Source organism: Mauremys reevesii, linkage group 6 (assembly GCF_016161935.1).
Source record: "Mauremys reevesii isolate NIE-2019 linkage group 6, ASM1616193v1, whole genome shotgun sequence".
In the NCBI taxonomy this organism is placed as follows: Eukaryota; Metazoa; Chordata; order Testudines; family Geoemydidae; genus Mauremys; species Mauremys reevesii.
This window is the reverse complement of record NC_052628.1, coordinates 3,606,148-3,626,136: the sequence shown is the minus strand read 5'-3', so window position 1 is coordinate 3,626,136 and position 19,989 is coordinate 3,606,148. Positions and strand designations below refer to the sequence as shown.

The 19,989-nt window shown below is 53.4% G+C and overlaps 1 protein-coding gene across 3 annotated transcripts in view; it reads right to left on the bottom strand.

Moving 5' to 3' along the window:
* Positions 1-13,634, bottom strand: part of CNTFR (ciliary neurotrophic factor receptor) — a 414,593-nt gene extending 400,959 nt beyond the window's left edge. For 2 of the 3 annotated variants that reach the window (XM_039545262.1, XM_039545268.1), the window contains exon 1: positions 13,532-13,634. The gene's annotated coding sequence lies outside the window, so the exon portion shown is untranslated. Of the gene's footprint in view, positions 1-8,355; positions 8,378-13,531 lie in introns of those variants that run through there. The other variant, XM_039545264.1, reaches the window with a different exon arrangement.
* Between the last annotated feature and the right edge of the window lie 6,355 nt (positions 13,635-19,989).

Here is a 19,989-nt window from a genome sequence, read left to right as displayed (position 1 = left end):
AATAGATTCAGTGGTGCTGAATGAGGTGCCCTGGGAACAGGCCCATTGGCACCATCCGCCAAACACACCTTCCCCTCTCCGGCCACTCCCCGTAAAGCTGCCAGTCTCAAAACATGAAGTGATGGCAAGAGGCAAAATCTGGTGCCCTAGATTCACAGATTCCAAGGCCAGAAGGGACCGCTGTGATCATCTAGGCGCATCTCCTGTATAACACCGGCCATAAACTTTCCCCCAAAGAATTCCTAGAGCAGATCTTCAGATTTATGTCAGTGATCCTGGCAAAAAGCACCTTAACTACATCTGATACAAGTGCTGAATTGGGAGGAGTTGCAAACACCTATAAATATTTAGAAATAATGCAAAGGAAATGAAGACAACTGGAAATACCACCATGATATAATTATGAGGTTGAGCATGGGGAAAATACAAGATAATGCAGCTGGGGAAAATGACCCACAGCAAAGATACTTTAGAGAAAACAGAAGCTTGGGAAGTAGCAATGGCCATTTTGACACTGAAGTGATAGTGGCCAGCCACTTAAGACAGGGGTTTGAAATGCAACACGGCAGAAGGCAGTGCTAACATGACCTTGGGATATACGCACAAAGGCATCCTTCATCAGCACATAGGGGTATAACAGCCACTGACTATGTAATTCTATCAAGACTGTACATAGGAGACTTTGCTGACTCCTGGGTGACTCACCACTAGAAGGATGTTGATAATTTGAAGGGGAATCATTTATATCCTTCTTGTCTGTCTAGGGAGCTGTAGGGATGAGGGAAGGTTACATGGGACAATTTTTTAGTGAGCGATGACCAAGGGGGAAACCGTAATTCTCTCTCTCCCTAGGTTTTTAGACGGTCACCCATCACCATGGTATCTAAGCACTTTCCACAAGAAGTTAACATAACACTCAACATTTCTCCTTCTTCCAGCCTGGACAGAAAGATTAATCCTGAGTTTGTTGGTAGTTGAATTAAATAGAAGTGTGCAAGGGACCTGGATCCGCTGCTGGTGTATGCCTGCTGAGGTCAGCGGAGCTATGATAATTTTCACCAGCTGAGGATCCGGCCCGTAAAGATGCTGATGTGTTTGAGAAGACAGGACATCCCTGGGATCACCTTGGCTCTGAGTTGAGTGAACTATGGGTACCCGATGTCTTGATTAATAGCAGCTACTGAACCATGTTGCAGACTTGTCCACAGCCACCTGGGAACACCCATGGCCCCACGCCGACACTTAGAACTTCACCGAACCAGAGAGCGCAGGAGCCGGGCCCTCCTGCTCCAAGAGCACCGGCCCCCATTATCGGAGCTGAAAAATCAACTCTGCTGGCAGAACAGGAGCTACGGCACACAACGGAGCAGTCCTGATGCCACGCAAGAGGGTGGCAATGCTGTTCACCCACACTAGCTAATCCATTGTGGTATTGCCCCTAGCTTATGGATGGGTAGAGAGAGGTTCAGAGAGGAGAAATGACTGAACATAAGAACGGCCAGACTGGGTCAGACCAAAGGTCCCGCTAGCCCAGTATCCTGTCTTCCAACAGTGGCCAGTGCCAGGTACCCCACAGGGAATGGACAGAACAGGGAATCAAGTGATCCATGCCCTGTCGCCCATTCCCAGCTTCAGGCAAATAGAAGTCACATGGCGAATCTGTGGCAGAGTGGGAGTAGCTGAACCCCAGTCCTCGGATTATAACATGAGAGGGTGCTCCCTGCCCCGCAGCCGAAATATGACTTTGTTTCTCTTCTCAAATAAAAGCGAGATTCCCCAGCAGAGCCAGTGCGCCTGGCAAGCTACTAACACTATCTGAACTGAAACTAGGGTTGCCCCAGGATTGTCCCAAAGTCGCAAGGAATTAAAGATTAGTCTCTAAAGAATATGTCATGTGATGAAATCTCCAGGAAGACATCCAACTAAAACTGGCAACCTGAACTGGAACGATACACTGCTCTACCCTCCAGGGCACTCGGAGCAACAGGGGATACAGGAGACAGAAAGGTCTCTATCATTCCCAGAGCAGGGTCAATAAAAACACAGACCATCCTGCGAATACTTTTGATGAATCACAGGAGAGCGCCGCTTCTGCAGCAGACAGGCGTAGTGGAGTACGCATGTCAACGTGGGTCGGTGGAAAACACGTGGACTCCAGCTATGGCACATGCGTAGGGTATGGATTACGAGCAAGCAACTCCGTAACGCAGAGCTAGGAAGCCACCAAAAAATATCAATCCCCGTTCAGCACAGCTTGAGATCTAGATCATAGAATCATAGAATTCAAGATCAGAAGGGACCATTATGATCATCTAGTCTGACCTCCCGCAAGATGCAGGCTACATAAGCCGATCCACCCACTCCTTTAGCAAGCGACCCCTGCCCCATGCTTTGGAGGAAGGCGAAAAACCTCCAGGGCCACTGCCAATCTTCCCTGGAGGAAAATTCCTTCCCGACCCCAAATATGGCGGTCAGCTGAACCCCGAGCATGCGGGCAAGACTCTCCAGCCATACCCTCTGGAAAAAGGTTATATCATATCATTGACCCATTGTACTATTTACCAGTGTGGCACTTAATTGACCTATTGACTAAGCCCGTTATCCTATTATACCATCTCCTCCATAAACTTATCTAGCTTAATCTTAAAGTCATGGAGGTCCTTCGCCCCTACTGTTTCCCTTGGTAGGCTGTTCCAGTATTGCACTCCCCTGATGGTTAGAAACCTTCATCTAATTTCAAGCCTGAATTTCCTGACTGACAATTTATATCCGTTTGTCCTCGTGTCCACATTAGCACTGAGCTGAAATAATTCCTCTCCTTCCCTGGTATTTATCCCTCTGATATATTTAAAGAGTGCAATCATATCTCCTCTTATCCTTCTTTTGGTTAAGGAAAACAAACCGAGCTCCTCAAGTCTCCTTTCATACGACAGGCTTTCCATTCCTCGGATCATTCTAGTGGCCCTTCTTTGTACCTGTTCCAGTTTGAATTCATCCTTCTTAAACACGGGAGACCAAAACTGCACACAATACTCCAAATGAGGTCTCACCAACGCCTTATATAACGGGACTAGCACCTCCTTATCCCTACTAGAAATACCTCGCCTAATGCATCCCAAGACCGCATTAGCTTTTTTAACGGCCACATCACATTGCCTACTCATAGTCATCCTACGATCAACCAGGACTCCTAGGTCCTTCTCCTCCTCCGTTACTTCCAACTGGTGCGTCCCCAGCTTATAACTAAAGTTCTTGTTAGTCATCCCTAAATGCATAACCTTACACTTCTCACTATTGAATTTCATCCTGTTACTAATACTCCAGTTTACAAGGTCATCCAAATCTCCCTGGAGGATATCCCGATCCTTTTCCGAATTGGCAATACCTCCCAACTTGGTGTCATCCGCAAACTTTATCAGCCCACTCCTGATGAAACCCTCTCTGACAGCGCCCGGATTTCAGTGCGTGAGAACATTAGGAAAGGTTCTCAAAAAACAACTTGTGATGCCCCTAAGGACCCTGAGCATCAGACAGTGCCAAGAACCAGCCCTCTGAAAACCAGGCATCTGAAGCTGTTGCCCCAAGAACTGAGACCCCCCCCACAAATCACTAGTGATTTTGGGGCAGCTTGACCAGGATACTGAGGATTGTTCTCTAGCACTTTCCACATGGGGCTCTCGCTGCGCTTTCCAAGTATTCATTGAGTCAACCTCACGCCCCTGCTCAGAAGGAAGGAGGGTTGAATCCTCATTTCAAAGACAGGGCAAGCGAGGCCCAAAGGCGTTCAGTGACTCGCCCAAAGTTGGCCGGTGGCTGAGACTGGGCTAGAATTCAGGCCATCTGAATCCGAGTCCTGTGTCCTAACCACTAGACAGCACAGGCGGCCTCATTAGTGCCAGCGTTATTTTTAGACGGTGCAGGAACAGGCCGAGAGAACACGGGCGTTTGTACAAGCAGGACATGTTTTATTTCATGAATGAAGAATAACATCCCGCTACAATGAACCCAGTGTTCAACTTGCCTTCTCCATGGTATCCTATAGGCAGCAGCAGCGACGAGAACTTTCCCTTTGCTTCCAACTGGCGCCTAAGGACCCCCCACCCCCCCGGCCCCGTAAGTGAAGGAAACTTTATGCTTCTTGTAGCCGGTCACATAAAGCATCAAACAGCCACTCTGCGCGCATGGCTTTGAACAGAGGCAACCCTAGGTCACTTTTGCTAATCTACAGCTCTGTCCTCGGGTAACCGCAGCCGCGCTGCCCTTTGTGAACAAGGCCTCTCAGGACGCCCTTAAAGAGCTCCTTAGCGGGCAGGGGCAGAGATCAAAACGAGCGTCACGTCTTCTCTTGCCCCACGCTGGCCTGGTGTGCCGCTGCGGGGGGGGGGGGGGGACGCTCAGCAAGAGCCCAGGAGGAGCCTGGCACCGCTGGGCCAAGGCACCACAGGGGCAGGGTAGGGGCTAACTAACCACGTTTGCTAAACCTACAACCTGCAAAGCTTAGCTGCAGAGACACCCCGCCGGGGTCTGTAACACACCACAGTGAGTGCCGCTAGAGGGCTGCCAAACTATTTAAAGGGATACTACCCAATTCCCAAACGCTGCAACCACCCTCCTCGTCAGCGCCTTTGATGCTCATATTGGAAGCCACTGAAGACCCAGTACTACTAGAGGCTGAGAGTAATTCCAAGTCAGTGAGGTTACTCACCATTTACACCTGGGTAACGAAGAGCTGACATCTCCTCTCGTTAGTATTTAATTGGGTTTCTACACATTGCGAACACAGGGCTATGCCTGGCCATGCATTTGCTCCGGGATGCCCCGGATGTCGCTTACAAATGCAACCCAAGATGCAGCAGCTCAATGCAACACAACTCGCCCCTGCAGCAAAACGGGGCAGCTCATGAAGCGGGATCCTCTCCAGCAATCCCCCACCCCCATTTCCAAGTGCCTGGGAATAACTCTGGCCTTTTACCCTGTGCTATGGCATCCCCCACTTCCAGGCTCTCTCAGATCAAGCTGGGGAGCAAATTCCAAAGCCAGGGAGCCCTCAGTGAGTTCACGCAGCCAGCAGCCCTGTTCCTGGGCTCAAGCGGGGAAATCAGCTGGAGCATAAATGCAGGGCTCTCTCAGCAGCGTAGCACGGGGAGGGAGCTGGTCACACGTAGGTAGGTCTCTCAAGCCTGCTTTATGTATTGATTCACTGTGCGGTTAAAGCAGACTCATGGGGATCAAAGGTCACATTTTGCCCTCAAACACCCCTCCTCCCACCCAGCTCCAAGCAGGCCCCAGGCCAGATGTGCACCCTGTCATAGTGACTCGGCCAGATCTACAACAGTAAAATTGAGAGCAGCATCAAACCTGGTCTGTGGCCTCAGGCAGAGCTGCAAACACATGCCACGTCCACCCAGAAGCCTGCAGGTGACCCAGGGCTGCTCAGGGACCTGGGGAGCTGGAGAGCTCCGGCCTGGCAGAGTGCACCAGTGACATGCTTGAGGAGTGTGTGCCAAGTGCCCCCTTCTTGTGACTGGTCCACATGCAGGATAACAGCCTACTGCTGCTACCGGTTGACAGAGTTCCATCTTTCCACACAAAAGTGGCAGTAGTCTGTGTGTTGGCAGCGAAGGCATTGGGTTCAAACCTTGCTGACAGCCCAGGGGGTGGGTGGGGGTTCATTAAACTGGCTTTGATGGCCAGTGTGGCAGGGTCATGCCCATGACCTCATCATCATTCCAGGCCTTTTGGGGTGCTTAATGCAACCTGCAGCTCCCCTGTCCTGGGATTGTTCCCACCCCTATGAATATGGCAGCTGAAAACACATCCTCCCCCCCAGCCCCAACAATGCCTCCCTTCACTTGTGTATCTGCATGGAACCGTAGGACTGGAAAGGACCTCGAGAGATCGTCTAGTCCAGTCCCCTGCACTCATGGCAGGACTAAGTATTATCTAGACCACTTAATTAAGCCTGAATAGCCCTGTTTTAAAGATGGGGAAGCTAAAGTTAAGAGATTTGACCAAGGTAACACGGAGTCAGTAGCAGAGTCAGTGAGAAGGACCTAAGAGGTTCCATGAGTCTTGTTTTAACCACTAGGTCACACTTTCTGCTAGGTCCACACCAGTGACCTAGGCCAATCCACCCTGCTTATTGTGGTCTGAGCTGACCCACGTTCTGCTGTAGCCCATGTATTCACAAATCCCAGGCACGCTCTGGGCTCATCCATAGTGATTACAAGTTCCACGGGGGGAAAAAGCCCAGCTTCTTGCCTAGCAGCATTTCCAGCATCAGAAAGAAATCCTGCCTTCAGCATCTCCGCCTCACCTGGCATTTCCAGCGGCACTTTCAACCCCTCGCTTTGTGTGCATCGCATGCTGCTTACACCAGACAGATCCACACTGCTCCAAGATACTTAATGGCTCCCAAGGCCCCTCCACAATGCTCAGAGATGGGAGGTCACAATTCCTGGAGCAGCCACAGTGCCTTTAACAACAGCAGCTTCCTTACAGAAACGCCTGATCACGATCCTCTCGCTCCTTTAACCCAAACAGGGACAGACAGAGCAATACCCGAAAGGAAAGAAAAAGGCGATTTCCCTGGCAACTGGAGCGAACATTAATTCTTCTGTTGGCCACAGCTTTCTTTCATCCAGACAGCTCAACGTGTTTTATGAGCAGCAATGAACTCGGCAACAGCCCTGTGGGGGTGCTGAAAGTCACCTGCATAGAACAACTTCATCTACCAGGGACATTAGAAGCGGTCTCCCCTGCGGCAAGCCCTTCGCCAACGCATGGCAACACGGAACAGCCGTCAGGACTGGAGACAACCAACATTCCAAACAAGTGGCACCGCCAGGATCGGAACCAGACTCCCCTCGCCAAAGAGGCCTTGGACTGGGATGCTCAGGTTTACTCACTCTCTTTCTCAAAGCGTCACCGGCGCTCAGAACCCTAGTTCTCGAGCTTCTCGGCCTGACGCAGCACAGCTGGGGGCTAATTCAGCGTTATCCCACAGGGAGGAGTGCCAGCATGAGCGTAACCACTGGCAGGGGGCTCCCCTGCCAGGGCTGATGCAATCTGACGCAAAGTGTTCTTTTAACGGGACACCTGTCAAACCTAGACACATCTACAGATTGAACTCAAAGTCATTCCAAAGTCCAAAACCTGCCCCCGGGCACCCTGCCAATCTGTGTAGCTTTAAAATAAACCAACACATTTCTAAGCATTTTTCTTTCCTCGGTTGTTGTGCGAAAGACCCACACAACAGCTGGAGAAATGATAATACAGACACACAAAGGAGAGCCAGCGAAAGTTACTAGACTAGTGAAAGTGCTGTCAGATACACAATGAAAACAAACTGACAACATAGAGAAACACATTTTCTTTCTCTAATCTCTTTCCCTTCTAATCATTTTAGGTGCAACATGCAAAACCAGTTGGCAAACACTGTCTAGACAGAACTGATGTTTGTGATGAATGTCAGCATTTCTAATGATAGACAGACAGTAGCTCCTGCAAATAATTCAGTATCTCATCACAGAAGGCATTTTAAAACTAACGATTTAGAAATGAATCTTTCAAAATATTAATAATAGCATTACAATTTTTTAGTGCAGAATCTGGACTTCTGATGTCATGAAGTGTTGAACAAACTGTAGGTACCTGAAGATTTTCCATTTCCCGCTGTGCAAAACTTTAAGTAGATAAACACTGGAAAAAATACTTGCAGATATACCAAAGTTATTAACTATCAAAATTCATGAAAGATAGTGAATCATCCCGAACCTGCATATAAATACAATGTCTTTTTGTAACAAGAAAAAAATGCATTCCAATACACAATAGGTGTTTGTATATATATATATATATGTAAATATACGCACACACATTCATAGATTCATAGAGTAATACATTTTAAGGGCAGAAGGCATTATCACCATTATTTGTACATATACATACAAAAACATACAAAAAACCCACATTTATACACACACACCACCCATATATATATATGGAGACGCATGTGCATCCTGTTTGAGACAGCAAAAAAAAAAAGAAATCATGCAATCAACTGGTCTCACAAGGTTTCTGCTGTTCTGGGACATGACCTTGTGAAAACAGCATATGGGGATACCTTCATATCACTGCCCCTAGTTCAATCTGAACCCACACAGTGATCCAGCCTTGAATCTAAACTCAAGCGCTTCCCTTGACTTCCTCCCAGGTCGGCGCACGGTCTCCTTGCTTTATCACTCGAGAAAGCAGAAATCACGCTCGGCACTTCTTGAGTTTCCAAAATCCCCCAGAGACTCCCAGCCTGTCCTGCCCCTTCCATCTCCTCTGTGTCTCTGAAAGGAAACTTACCTAGGGCTGCCGTACCTGACCCCAGAGCTTCAGCCACTGAGGTAGCAGCAAGCACAAATGCATTGATCCGAGGTCTCTCAAGCCGGGTTTTACAGCAACAGGAAACCAACATGCTCTATCCACTCATAACGGCGGGGGGGTTTAGGAAGGAAGAAGGCAGTTTTATCCAGATGAGAATCTGGCCTGTGCAGTGGGATGGATGTTCTACTTCTTACAAAACACGCCATGGGGCCTTCAAATGGTCAGTCCGCAGCTCACTTTTAAGCCTCTTCCAAAAAAGATTCTAGCAGCACCTGTGCCCCCTAGTGGCATTCTAGGGAACTGGAGCAGCACCAGCTCAGGGGGACTAGCGCCACCTACTGAACCACCAAACCGCCTTAATGCAGCACCCGGGCTATGCTCCGCGGGCTGCCACGCCAGTTCTGGCCAGGCCTGACCCTGCTGACTTTGAGACCCCTTACATCATCCCAGCCGGCAGCAGTGCAAACGCACAGTGTCGCTCTGATGTGTGACGAATGAGGTCATTTCCTGTCGGTTACCACTGTCAAAGGAAGTGAGGATCAACCCGGCGGCAGCTGGTAAAGGGGCGAGATCCCGACCTGGGACCACCTTCTGCAGAACACCCCCTGGCACTGAAAACACCTGCCGTGTGGAACTTCCCCTGTGCTCCAGTGACACCTGCCTCGCCATCACGTCACGATGCTCCATGGGGGTGGGGGGGGCCACGGGGGCCATTTTCCAAGATACCGCTCCTAGACAATTCTTCCCTGGACTGACATCTCCAGGGAGCTTGATCTTCCTGCTGGAAGCCTGCAGTCTGGTAACAAAGAACCCCAGGGCAGAGGTATCTTCCCATTGTGGTGCCAGAGTCTAACTACCTGATCCTTGAGCTGCCAAGGCCTTTATCATGAACAGGAATGTGTTTCAGCCAATGCCCTTCTGTGCCAAGGGGCACCCAGCATCCCCTCACATCAACCCACCCAGACCAAGCAACCGAACTGACAGTTACTGCTGGGTGCCAAGGATACTGGAGGGGTACACAGGGGCTTCTCAGTCACACGGACAGAGCACTCAACTAGGCTGGTTTTGTAATTAAAGCACTGGCTTAGGACTCACAAGACCTGGGTTCAAACCCTGGCTTTGCCATAGACTCCCCATGTGATCCTGGGCAAATCACTTAAATCTCAACTGGCCTCAGTTTTCCCATCTGTAAAATAGGGATAATACGCCTCCTTCTCTCTCATACATTGCTTGTTTGGCTATTGAGACTGTAAGCTCTTTAGGGCATGGGCTGTCGCTTCCTCCATGCACACACAGCACCTAGCACACCAGGTCATTAATCTCCGCTGGAACAGTTAGGTGTTGGGGGAGTACAAAAATCACATGGCTAAATTTGGGAGCAAGGAGGAATTTTCACCATGGCCACCCATTGATCAGGGGACAGGTCACTTTCATAGCAGCTGGACAGCCATCTGTCTAGGCTGGTGTAGCCACAACAAAACCCTAGGATTCTAGGACTGTTTGGGAGCCAGAGCTTAGGACAGAGTGGACGTCTTCCGGTTTGGGGCTGCCGGAGCTTCTCGTCACAGAGGAAGAGGCACTGTTCCGCTAACCATCCTTCTCTGCGCAGCTCGGAGGCAAACGTACCCAGAAGAGACGGCAGCCAGGCCTGGGCACTGCGTCACCAGAACAAAACGGGCAAATTGGCAGGATTTTCTGAAAAGCCAAGAACAAAAACAGTGCAGGGGAAGGAGGGATTGATTGACACGGAAAACTTAGAAGAGTTAGGATCTATCTCGCTTGGCAATGCAAGTACTGACGGGGTGGCCTGGATGCTGATCTGCAAAGAGGGTGGAAGGGAATTAGTGCTGGTGGGTGCGTGGGGGGGGGGGGGTCGCTAGCTTTAGTGGGTTGCCATTACGGGGAACTTTGGGAGAAGCTTCCCTAGTGGAAGGTCTAGTTAGTGTCACCAGGGGAAGGAACGGGAACCCATCTCTTGGGGTACTTTAAGGTGGCACTAAAATTCTCTCCAGGGATCAACCCTGCCTTGGTGCCCCGGAGCGGAACAAAAAGGCTCTTCCCACTCCGGCTCATTCTAAGAAGAACTGTGGGGCTTTAACCCCGACCCACAAGTGCTGGTGGTGTCAGCGTCTAGGGAAAGGGGACACTTTCCCCCAAGCCAGCCCCACCCCCCAGGAGAGGCAGGAAAGGCCCATGTCTGGGCAAGGCTCCTGCCACATTGCTCGCTGCCTGGAGAGGGCGCCGCGCGGGCTGCTGGCGAAGGCACCCGAGTGCGGAACTCCAGGGTGAGAGCTCAAATAGTGACCTGCCCCGGCACGTCACTCGGCGAGCCCCATCGGTCAGGCACAGCGACCGCAGCACGCGCCCCGGGATGTGCCAGCCCAGCCTCGGACCCACAGTGCTAGCTGAGGGGATTTTCTCCTCTTCACATATAATGACTCACAGCTGTGGGGAGCAGAGCTACGTGCCTGAAAGGAGCTCAGTTAGCTGGATGTGGGTGCCCTAAGGATGTGCCGGCCTTTGCACCCCGGGGAAGCCTAGCAGGCGATGAGGACCCTCATGGACTTGGAGCTCAGCCCCTCGCAGAATCAGGCTCTCAGAGCCTAATTCAGGCCAGCACGATGGGATTGTTACAACCAGCCCTGGCCCTAAAGGGCCTACGCAGGTGCAGAGTCTAGAGTTCCCCCTGAAGCACCCCATGTACTAGGCAAAGTTACCCTTCCGCAGGGGCACCCAGGCAGTAGGGAGCCAGAATCAGAGGGGCCCACATGTGGGGGGCTCCCGGGGGGGGGGGGAATCTTCCCGTGTCTTTGATGCCAGCTGTGCTCCAGCGTGAGCGAAAAAGTGCACGTGCCTGTTGGACTCGACCGTGAAGCCACGTGGAGGGGTGAGGGGCGCAGCCAGGAACAGGACACCACGCACACCGGGGGCAAATCCTGCACTTAGGTACCCAGGCAAAACTCTCACTGAAAGTCCAGGGGGTTTAACTGGAATAGAACAGAGTAAGGGAGCTCCAGGCTAGGCCCATGCAGAGTGCAAGCAACTCAAACTGCTTTCCCGAGAGCACCATCCCCCAAACGCTTTCTGCAGCTCATGCTAGAGATACGCAGCCTGGCACACGCATCTATAACCAGGGTACGGGGAAAGCTTAGGGGCTTAGTGTGGCAGACTCAGATTTGTGTGTGAAACCAGGTCCTGGAAAGTAGTTCTTCCACTTCTAGGAGATTTATCCCAAGCTGGAGTGTCAGAACAATTCCCCAGCAGCTCCAAATGTTAGTTTCCAACAAAGACCCTCCAAGAAAGAAAGAAAAGCATCCGTTCCCAGCACAGCACTCCCTTGACTTGTACTATTTTGATGTAACTTTTGGGTGGTTGGTGGTCATTTTAATCAGAGCAAGGAAAAAAATTGCAGCAGGGAAAAGGAAAAAGTAGATTTCACTATAATTTACAAAGAACTTCAGGGCAGCCTCAGCTCCAGCATTTGCTATCACGGACGCTGCTGCGATACGGCACCGGAAAGGGAAAATTTGCTCCCCACGTTTCAGCCCGATGCCGGGAATTTGGGAGGTTATCCCCACAGACCTTCTCAACTTGTGTCACACTCACTGCACAGCCCTCAAACCAGAGGGTAGGACGAAGGGGCGCAAAGGAGGCAGAAACCGCTCCGAAGAACAAACTTTATCACACGTCTCGGCAAGGCGGGTTCTCATTCCCAAACGTCGCCCCGCAAGAGTCCACCCCAAGCCCGCGTCGGCACGGCGAGGAGAGGGGAGAAACGGGCCAGCAGGAAACAAGCTTGTTTAATTCTTTCCCAAAACATTCCAGATCACACACTCCCCCCCCCCCCGCCCCGAGCCTGACCCCAGGGCAACACACACCCCATCACAAAGGCCGACTGATAGGAACAAAGTCAGAGCGCTCAGCAGAAGAGGGAAAGGTTAGTGCCTCAAAGTCTGTGTGTATCTCACACACACTCTCTCTCTCTCTCTCTGCAAAATGTCTCTTTTCTGTTGTTCCCGAAAATCCATTCAATGTTGAAATAAAGAATAAGCTCCAACCCCTCCTCCCCTGCCAAGCCCCACCGCCCCATGCACCAATTTTATCTTTCAAAAGAGGAGGAATATTTTCCAACACAGCTTTAAGAGGCTGGGCTGGGCTCAGAGAGCTTGACAATAACCCGGTGAAACTTCCGAGGTATAGGGGCGCGCTGCATTCCCTTCCCCGCCACCCCCCTTCCAAAAAAATAATCCTTCCATTTGCAACCGGGCATGAAGAAAAGAAGCCAGGCTTTGAGCTCCGGGGCCAGGCCTGTCCAGGGAGCTCCAGGCCCTTGCAGCAGAGCAGAGCTGGTCCAGTCCCTTTGATGTCCCTATTTAAAGAAGTGCTTTTAGGAAAACAGGCCCCGTGTCTCTTCCCACACCCCAAATCCGCCCAGGCGCAGGGGTCTTGGAGCCCAGCTCCTGGCCATTAACCTCCCTCCCATCACCACCCAAGTTTGGGCGAGTTGAGGGGAACTCGGCTCTGCCCGAGGTGGGAGAAGAGGAATGAAAGCGAAGGGAGGATGATTGATACAGAAGGACAGAGGGCGAGGACCGGGGGGAGGCAGTGGGAAGAAAAGCCAAGGGAGGAAGAAAGCATTTCCGCTCCAACTAATCAATCAGAAACGCAGAATAGCTTCCGTGGAGGCCGCCTGACACTGGGTCGCTGCCTCCTCTGACCCCTGGACGCCACGGCCGGGCCGGCCAGAGACGCGCCGGCTAATTGTCTAGCCGGGGAAGCGGGCTGCGAAGCCACCGCGCCAGGCAAAGCCTCCACTTTCCGCTCACCACACCCCTCCGCTCGCTTCAAAGCGGCACCCGCGCCGCGCACGGGGGGCTTGGCGCTGCGCCTTTTTGCACAACTATTCCCCCCCCCAGGATCCCCTGGCCCCCCGTGCGCAGCAGCGAGCCCACAGCGGGGCTGGGGACCCAGCAGCCCGCACGCCAGCCGGGGATTTCCGAAAAGCCCCCAGCGGGCACCTCCTGCGCCCCCGCCAGCGCTCCCCACCGAGGGGGGTCCCCGGGCAGAGCAGGGCGCAGCCCCCGGGCTGGGGGGAGCAGCGTGACCAGACTTTCTGCGGGATGAGGATGTGTCCGGATCCGAGCACGGTACTTACGGCGCTTCTCCGCCCGCTGCCCGGCTCCCACCCGCTGCCTCCGGCGGCCTTTGATCCACGCCCCGGCCTCGCTCCTCGGCCGATGGAGCCACCAGCTTCTTCTGCACCGGCTCGAAGGGTTTTAAGCTCTTTTAAACTCTCACGCGTAGCCCATGTGACCAGGGAAGCCACTGGTGAGAAGCGCTGGGATCCAGCGAGCCCTGCACCCCCTAGCAAAGGGTTGTAGAAATGCTCCTTGCAGAAAACACACACACACACACACACACCCAGCGCTGGGCAGGGCACACACACACACACCCAGCGCTGGGCAGGGCACACACACACACACACACACCCAGCGCTGGGCAGGGCACACACACACACACCCAGCGCTGAGCAAGACGCACACACCCACCCAGTGCTGGGCAGGGCACACACACACCCAGCGCTGGGCAGGCACACACACACACACACACCCCCAGCGTTGAGCAAGACGCACACACACCCCCAGCGCTGGACAGGACACACACACACACAGCGCTGGGCAGGGCACACACCCACCCAGCGCTGGGCAGGGCACACACACACACACACCCAGTGCTGGGCAAGACGCACACACACCCCCAGCGCTGGTCAGGGCACACACACACACACCCCCAGCGCTGAGCAAGACGCACACACACACCCAGCGCTGGGCAGGCACACACACACACACACACCCCCAGCGTTGAGCAAGACGCACACACACCCCCAGCGCTGGACAGGACACACACACACACACACACAGCGCTGGGCAGGGCACACACACACCCAGCGCTGGGCAGGGCACACACACACACACACACAGTGCTGGGCAAGACGCACACACACCCCCAGCGCTGGTCAGGGCACACACACACACACCCCCAGCGCTGAGCAAGACGCACACACACACCCAGCGCTGGGCAGGGCGCACACATACGCACACATACACACACACACACACACACAGCGCTGGGCAGGGCGCGCACACACACACACAGCGCTGAGCAAGACGCACACACCCACCCAGTGCTGGGCAGGGCACACACACACACACACACCCAGCGTTGAGCAAGACGCACACACACACCCAGCGCTGGACAGGGCACACACACACACACACACCCAGCGCTGGGCAGGGAGCACGCACACACCCACCCAGCACTGGGCAGGACACACCCACCCACACAGCGCTGGGCAAGGCGCGCACACACACCCAGCGCTGGGCAAGGCGCACACACACACACACCCAGCGCTGGGCAAGGCGCGCGCACACACACACACACACACACACAGAGCTCGGCAGGGCACACACACACCCACACACACACCCAGCGCTAGGCAGGGCACACACACCCACACACACACCGAGCGCTGGGCAGGGCGCGCGCGCACACACACACCCAGCCCTGGGCAGGACACCCACACACACCCAGCGCTGGGCAAGACACACACACACACAGCGCTGGGCAGGGCGCGCACACACACACACTAGGGTGACCAGATGTCCCGATATAGGCACCTATTACCCCCCATCCTGACCTGATTGTTCACACGTGCTATCTGGACACACACACATACACACACTCTCCACACACACAATCCAAACACCCCCAACTCTCCACACACACACTCGTAACTCTCCACACGCCCAACTCTCCACACACACAAACACCTCTCCACACGCGCAGCCAACTCTCCACACACCCCACTGTCTCCACACGCACACACCCCTCTCCACACGCACACGCACACGCACACCCCTGCTCAGCAGGTTCAAAACTCCCCGGCTTGCTTGGGAAAGCAGCTCCCTTGGAAGCCTGGGCTGCAAAGCCACCTTGCTCCCTTTCTCCTTCCAGACAAAGCTGGCGAGCTGCTCTCCGCGCAGGGGTGTCCTGTCCATTTACAAATCAATACCGACCTCCGGAGAACCCTGCATTAAACATGAGCCCTCGCAGGGCTCTGAGCCGAGATGCTGCTGCTCCCAGCCAGCGGCTGGGGGGAGGCTCCTCCGGCCCCTCTCTTGCACAGGGTCCGCGCCTTTGGGGGCAGAGTGCTCAGGCTTGCAGCCCCCCTGCAGAACTCACAAGGGGGATTTAACAGAGGGAAGCTGCTGAGCCGGGGGGGTGCATTTCAGGCTGGCTCTGTCGAGAGGGGTGACACTCAGGGAGCCCCTGTCAGACTAGTCTACCACTTGGCAACGCGTCCCACACACGCGTGCAAACACATAGGCAGAGACCACAGGAGTAGGTGCCATTAGGCATGGCAAGGCACAGGCAGGGCAAAGCAGGGAAAGGCAGGCTCAGGCAAGGCAAGGCAGCCGCAGACACATGCAGGAAAGGCAAAGCAAGGCAGCTGCAGGTGTCCACAAGTGCACATGGGTAAAACAAGGCAATGCACAGCAGCTGCAGATGTGCACACGCGTGTGCAGGCAAAGCAAGGCAGCTGCAGGAGTGCACAGGAGCAAGGCAAAGCAGCTGCAGGAGTGCACAAGCGTGTGCAAGCAAAGCATGGCAGCTGCAGGAGTGCACAAGCACAAAGAGGCCAGGCATAGCAGCGGAGTGCACAAGCATGTTCAGGCAAGGCAGCTGCAGATGTGCACAAGTGTGTACAGGCAAGGCAAGGCAGCTGCAGACATGCACAAGCATGTGCAGGCAAAGCAAGGCATGGCAGCTGCAGGAGTGCACAGGGGCAAGGTAAGGCATGGCAGCGGAGTGCACAAGTGTGTGCAGACAAAGCAAGGCACGGCAGCTGCAGGAGTGCACAAGCATGTGCAGGCAAGGCAGCTGCAGAAGTGCACAAGAGTGCAAGCAAGGCATGGCAGCGGAGTGCACAAGCATGTGCAGGCAAAGCAAGGCACGACAGCTGCAGGAGTGCTCAAGTGTGTACAAGCAAAGCAAGGCACGGCAGCTGCAGGAGTGCACAAGCGCACAGGAGCAAGGCATGGCAGTGGAGGAATGCACAAGCATGTGCAGGCAAAGCAAGGCACACACGTAGACAGAAGTGGCTTGAGATTTATTGGGGCCCCCACACTCGGGGGCCCCGGGACAGCATGACCTGCCCCTATTTAACAATCGTGTAGTAGCCTCAGGCAGGTGTGGAGCAGCGGTGGCAAGGTGAGCAGGTGATCAGCTTCCCTGCCATGAAGCGCAGCCCCCGCCAGTGATGCCAGCCTCTTCCCCGTGTGACGTTGAGGTGGGCCTTAGCCCCCTGGCCATGGGGCCCTGCCCCTGCTCCTCCTCTCCCCCTGAGGCCCCGCCCCCATGCCAGGCCAGAAGCCAGAACCAGCCACCGGAGCCTGGGCTGCTGTGGGGAGACCCAGACCTTTCACCTGCCCTGGGCTGCACACCCCAGAGGTGGGCGATATGGGCCGAAGAGGGCTCTCAGGACTCTCGGCCCCCTGCCCAGGCTCTGGCTTCTGGCTGGTCGGGGAAGCGCTGGGACAGTTGCAGTTCTCAGCAGACAGCCCCATTACTCAGGGAGTGCGTGAGACAGAGGATTATACTTAACTAGTCCTTTCAGCACATCCACAGTCTCATCATCCCCTTAGTATGGCTCATTTTGCTGCACAAAACCCAAATGTCCTTCCTCTTTTTCCTACGGTGAAAAAAAAAAAACTGATGAATTTCCACTTAGAGCAAATCCGTGACTTGGCTGTAGAGGGGAGGGGTTGGGGAGAGATTTTGTTGATGTTGCTAAAAGTCACTGGTCACTGGGCAGAAACAATGACATTTTGTCTGGGACCGAATTCCTGCATAAATTGTTTGTTAGTTATATAACAGTAATGAATATGAACAGATGCTGGTGTGTGATTTCTTTTAACATGGAGACACGGTTACACACCCGTGTCCACACGGCCCTAGACAGGATGAGACTCTTAATCCAGTGGCAAGGAGACCAAGACGATTGGAGACTGCCATCTTGCTGCAGCCTTCGTCCGCCTTCACAGCTGTTTGGAGAAGTTTTCTCTTCCTCTGCCTGCTCTGGTGTTGAGGACTTGGGAGGTCAGATCACTGTTCATCTGGAACCTCACCTTCAACCTTGACAATTATTATTATTTTCACGGTAGCACCTAGTGGCCCATTGTGCTAGGGGCTGTACACACACATAGCGAGAGACAATCCCTGTGTTCCAGTGATCTTGCAGTCAAAACAGACAGGAGACAGAAAGCTTGGTGGGAGGGGAAACCGAGGCACAGAGCAGCAAAGCGATTTGCCCAAGGTCACACAATAAGTCAGTGGCAGAGCTGGGAGTAGAGCTCAGATCTCAGACCCAGTCCAGCACCCTCACCACTGGGCCATGCTGCAGATAAAGTGCAGGCTTCCAGGCTGAAATATTCAGAAAACGAAAAAGTAAATAGCCGTTTGGCAACAGCCTCATGTGCAAAGCGAGGCTCAGTTGTCACAGATACTGATCAGCGCCATAGAAACAAAAAAAGCGACAAAAGGAAAAGATCTGAGCCTGGCAGGAAGCATTCAGAAACCACGGTGACAAGAGCCATAGGAGTGGGTGACTTAGACAGGGAGAGACAGCAGGAGACACAGAGCTGCTGGGCAGGCAGGCCGGGCATGGACAGAGGGTTTAGCTGGGAGGAGAGTTGAGACACAATAATGAATTTCAGGCTGCTGAGAAGTGCCAGGCTGACAGCCCTAGATACTGAAGTGCTCAGTTATTCACCCAGCAGCAGGGCAAGCTTTGTCCACACACTGATTCACCCTGGCCACCTTTAAAGCTAAGAGCGGATTTTGGTCTCCAGAGTCCAGCCTCAAGTCCTTTGCCCCTCTGCTGAGGGCACCTGGGCCATGGAGTGCTAGCGGTGCTGGGCGGTTGGTGTCAACGTGATGAATCATCGTCAGAAAGTCTCGCTCTCCCATCAGGTCCCCAACTGGTGTAAATTGGCTGTGACTCCACTGGAGTCCATGGGCCAGATCCCACTCTGGTGTAATTAGCATTGGTGTCAGTTGTACAAGCATTGAAGTCCATGAAGCCAAATTTACATCAGCTGAGAATCTTGCCAATATCTTTCCAAACCAATTATTCCAGATCTTGTGGCAAACATCTGACTGCCTCATCCAGCGGTTAGTCAACCATCCAGCCAGCTGGCGGAGCGATTTGTGGGGAGTCATTTATTCAAAGGAAAACACCAATGTTCCTGGGGTCAATGATCTGTACGGAAAACTCCAGTTAGTTTGTGCACTCCAGCATCCCGGCTAAACGGGACAAACATCAGCCCCTCTGGTTTGCGGCCGGGTAGATGCGATTCCCTAACACACACCTGAGACATTTACAGAAATAGCCCCTTCCAGGAGGGCATCTCGTTGCTACGAGGAAGGAGCAGAGTGGATGGGGGCCGTGGGGAAAGCAACCCCTATGTTCCCTGCAGGGCTTCAGGTGAACAGCAACGTAGCAAATCGGGCTTGGATCCTTGTTTCCATCTTATGCACAAAAGAGATTCTGGGGGGCGGGGAGGGGGAGAGGGAATAAACAGTGTCCAGGAAAAATACAGAGGATGCACAGGAAGAGCTGACCTGATATATCACATACCAGCAAGTAAGAATTATCAGGCAAGAAGCAACGGAACACAGGAACCAAGAAACCAGCCAGCTATTTACCAGCCAGACCAGCTCACGTTCTCGGAGAAAGTTGCATGCAGGAAACAAGAGGGAGAAAGAGAGAAAGGCAGATCATGAAGAGACTGTAAGAAAAGGAACTCCACAGCCTGCCGCTACTCCTGGACTGATTAAAATTCCTCAGCAGTCATGGCTTGCGAGGTTATTTTATGTGCCGCTTCACCTCATCCTCATTAGGTTCTTGCTGTGGGTTTCACTGTGTGAAACAGCTGTAGCTATCTTTGTGTGTGTGTGTGTGTGTATGTGTCCCCGCGTGCATTCTCCGTGGGTCCGCACACGCCTTCTCCGTGTTTGTGTGCGAGAGTGAACAGAAGCATGTGGCTTCCGTGTTTCAGTGTGCAAACTGAACCATGTTTATGCCAAGAGTGGGTGTTTGTCCGCATACCCACAGCGTGTGACTCAGTGAGCGGTGTGGGAGCATTCCCATGTGGCCATGTATACGCAAGGCTCCATGCACGTACCCATCCTTCTATCAGCAACAGCACTGACTCAGCCCACCGACTCCAGAGGCTGGGAAAAGCAGGCTTCGGCGACCACGGCGCAGCACCCCCAGCCACGATGAGCACAAACCTGCTGGAAAGCAAACAGTTTTATGGGAGCGTTTATGGTCCCTGTGTCTGGCCTGGAAGCAGCCCGGCAGCCTGCACACCAGTTTGCGGTCCCCCCGGAACCTTCTGCATCGCAAGCGCTTTGCCTATAAAAGACATCTGCCTCGGGCCGTGCGTTTGGCCCTTTGGGAGGAGGTGAGACGCGAGTGCTCTTCCCCTAGCAGAAGCAGCTTGCCTCGCCCCCCCACACACACAGACAGATGTCGCTCCCCGGCACCTG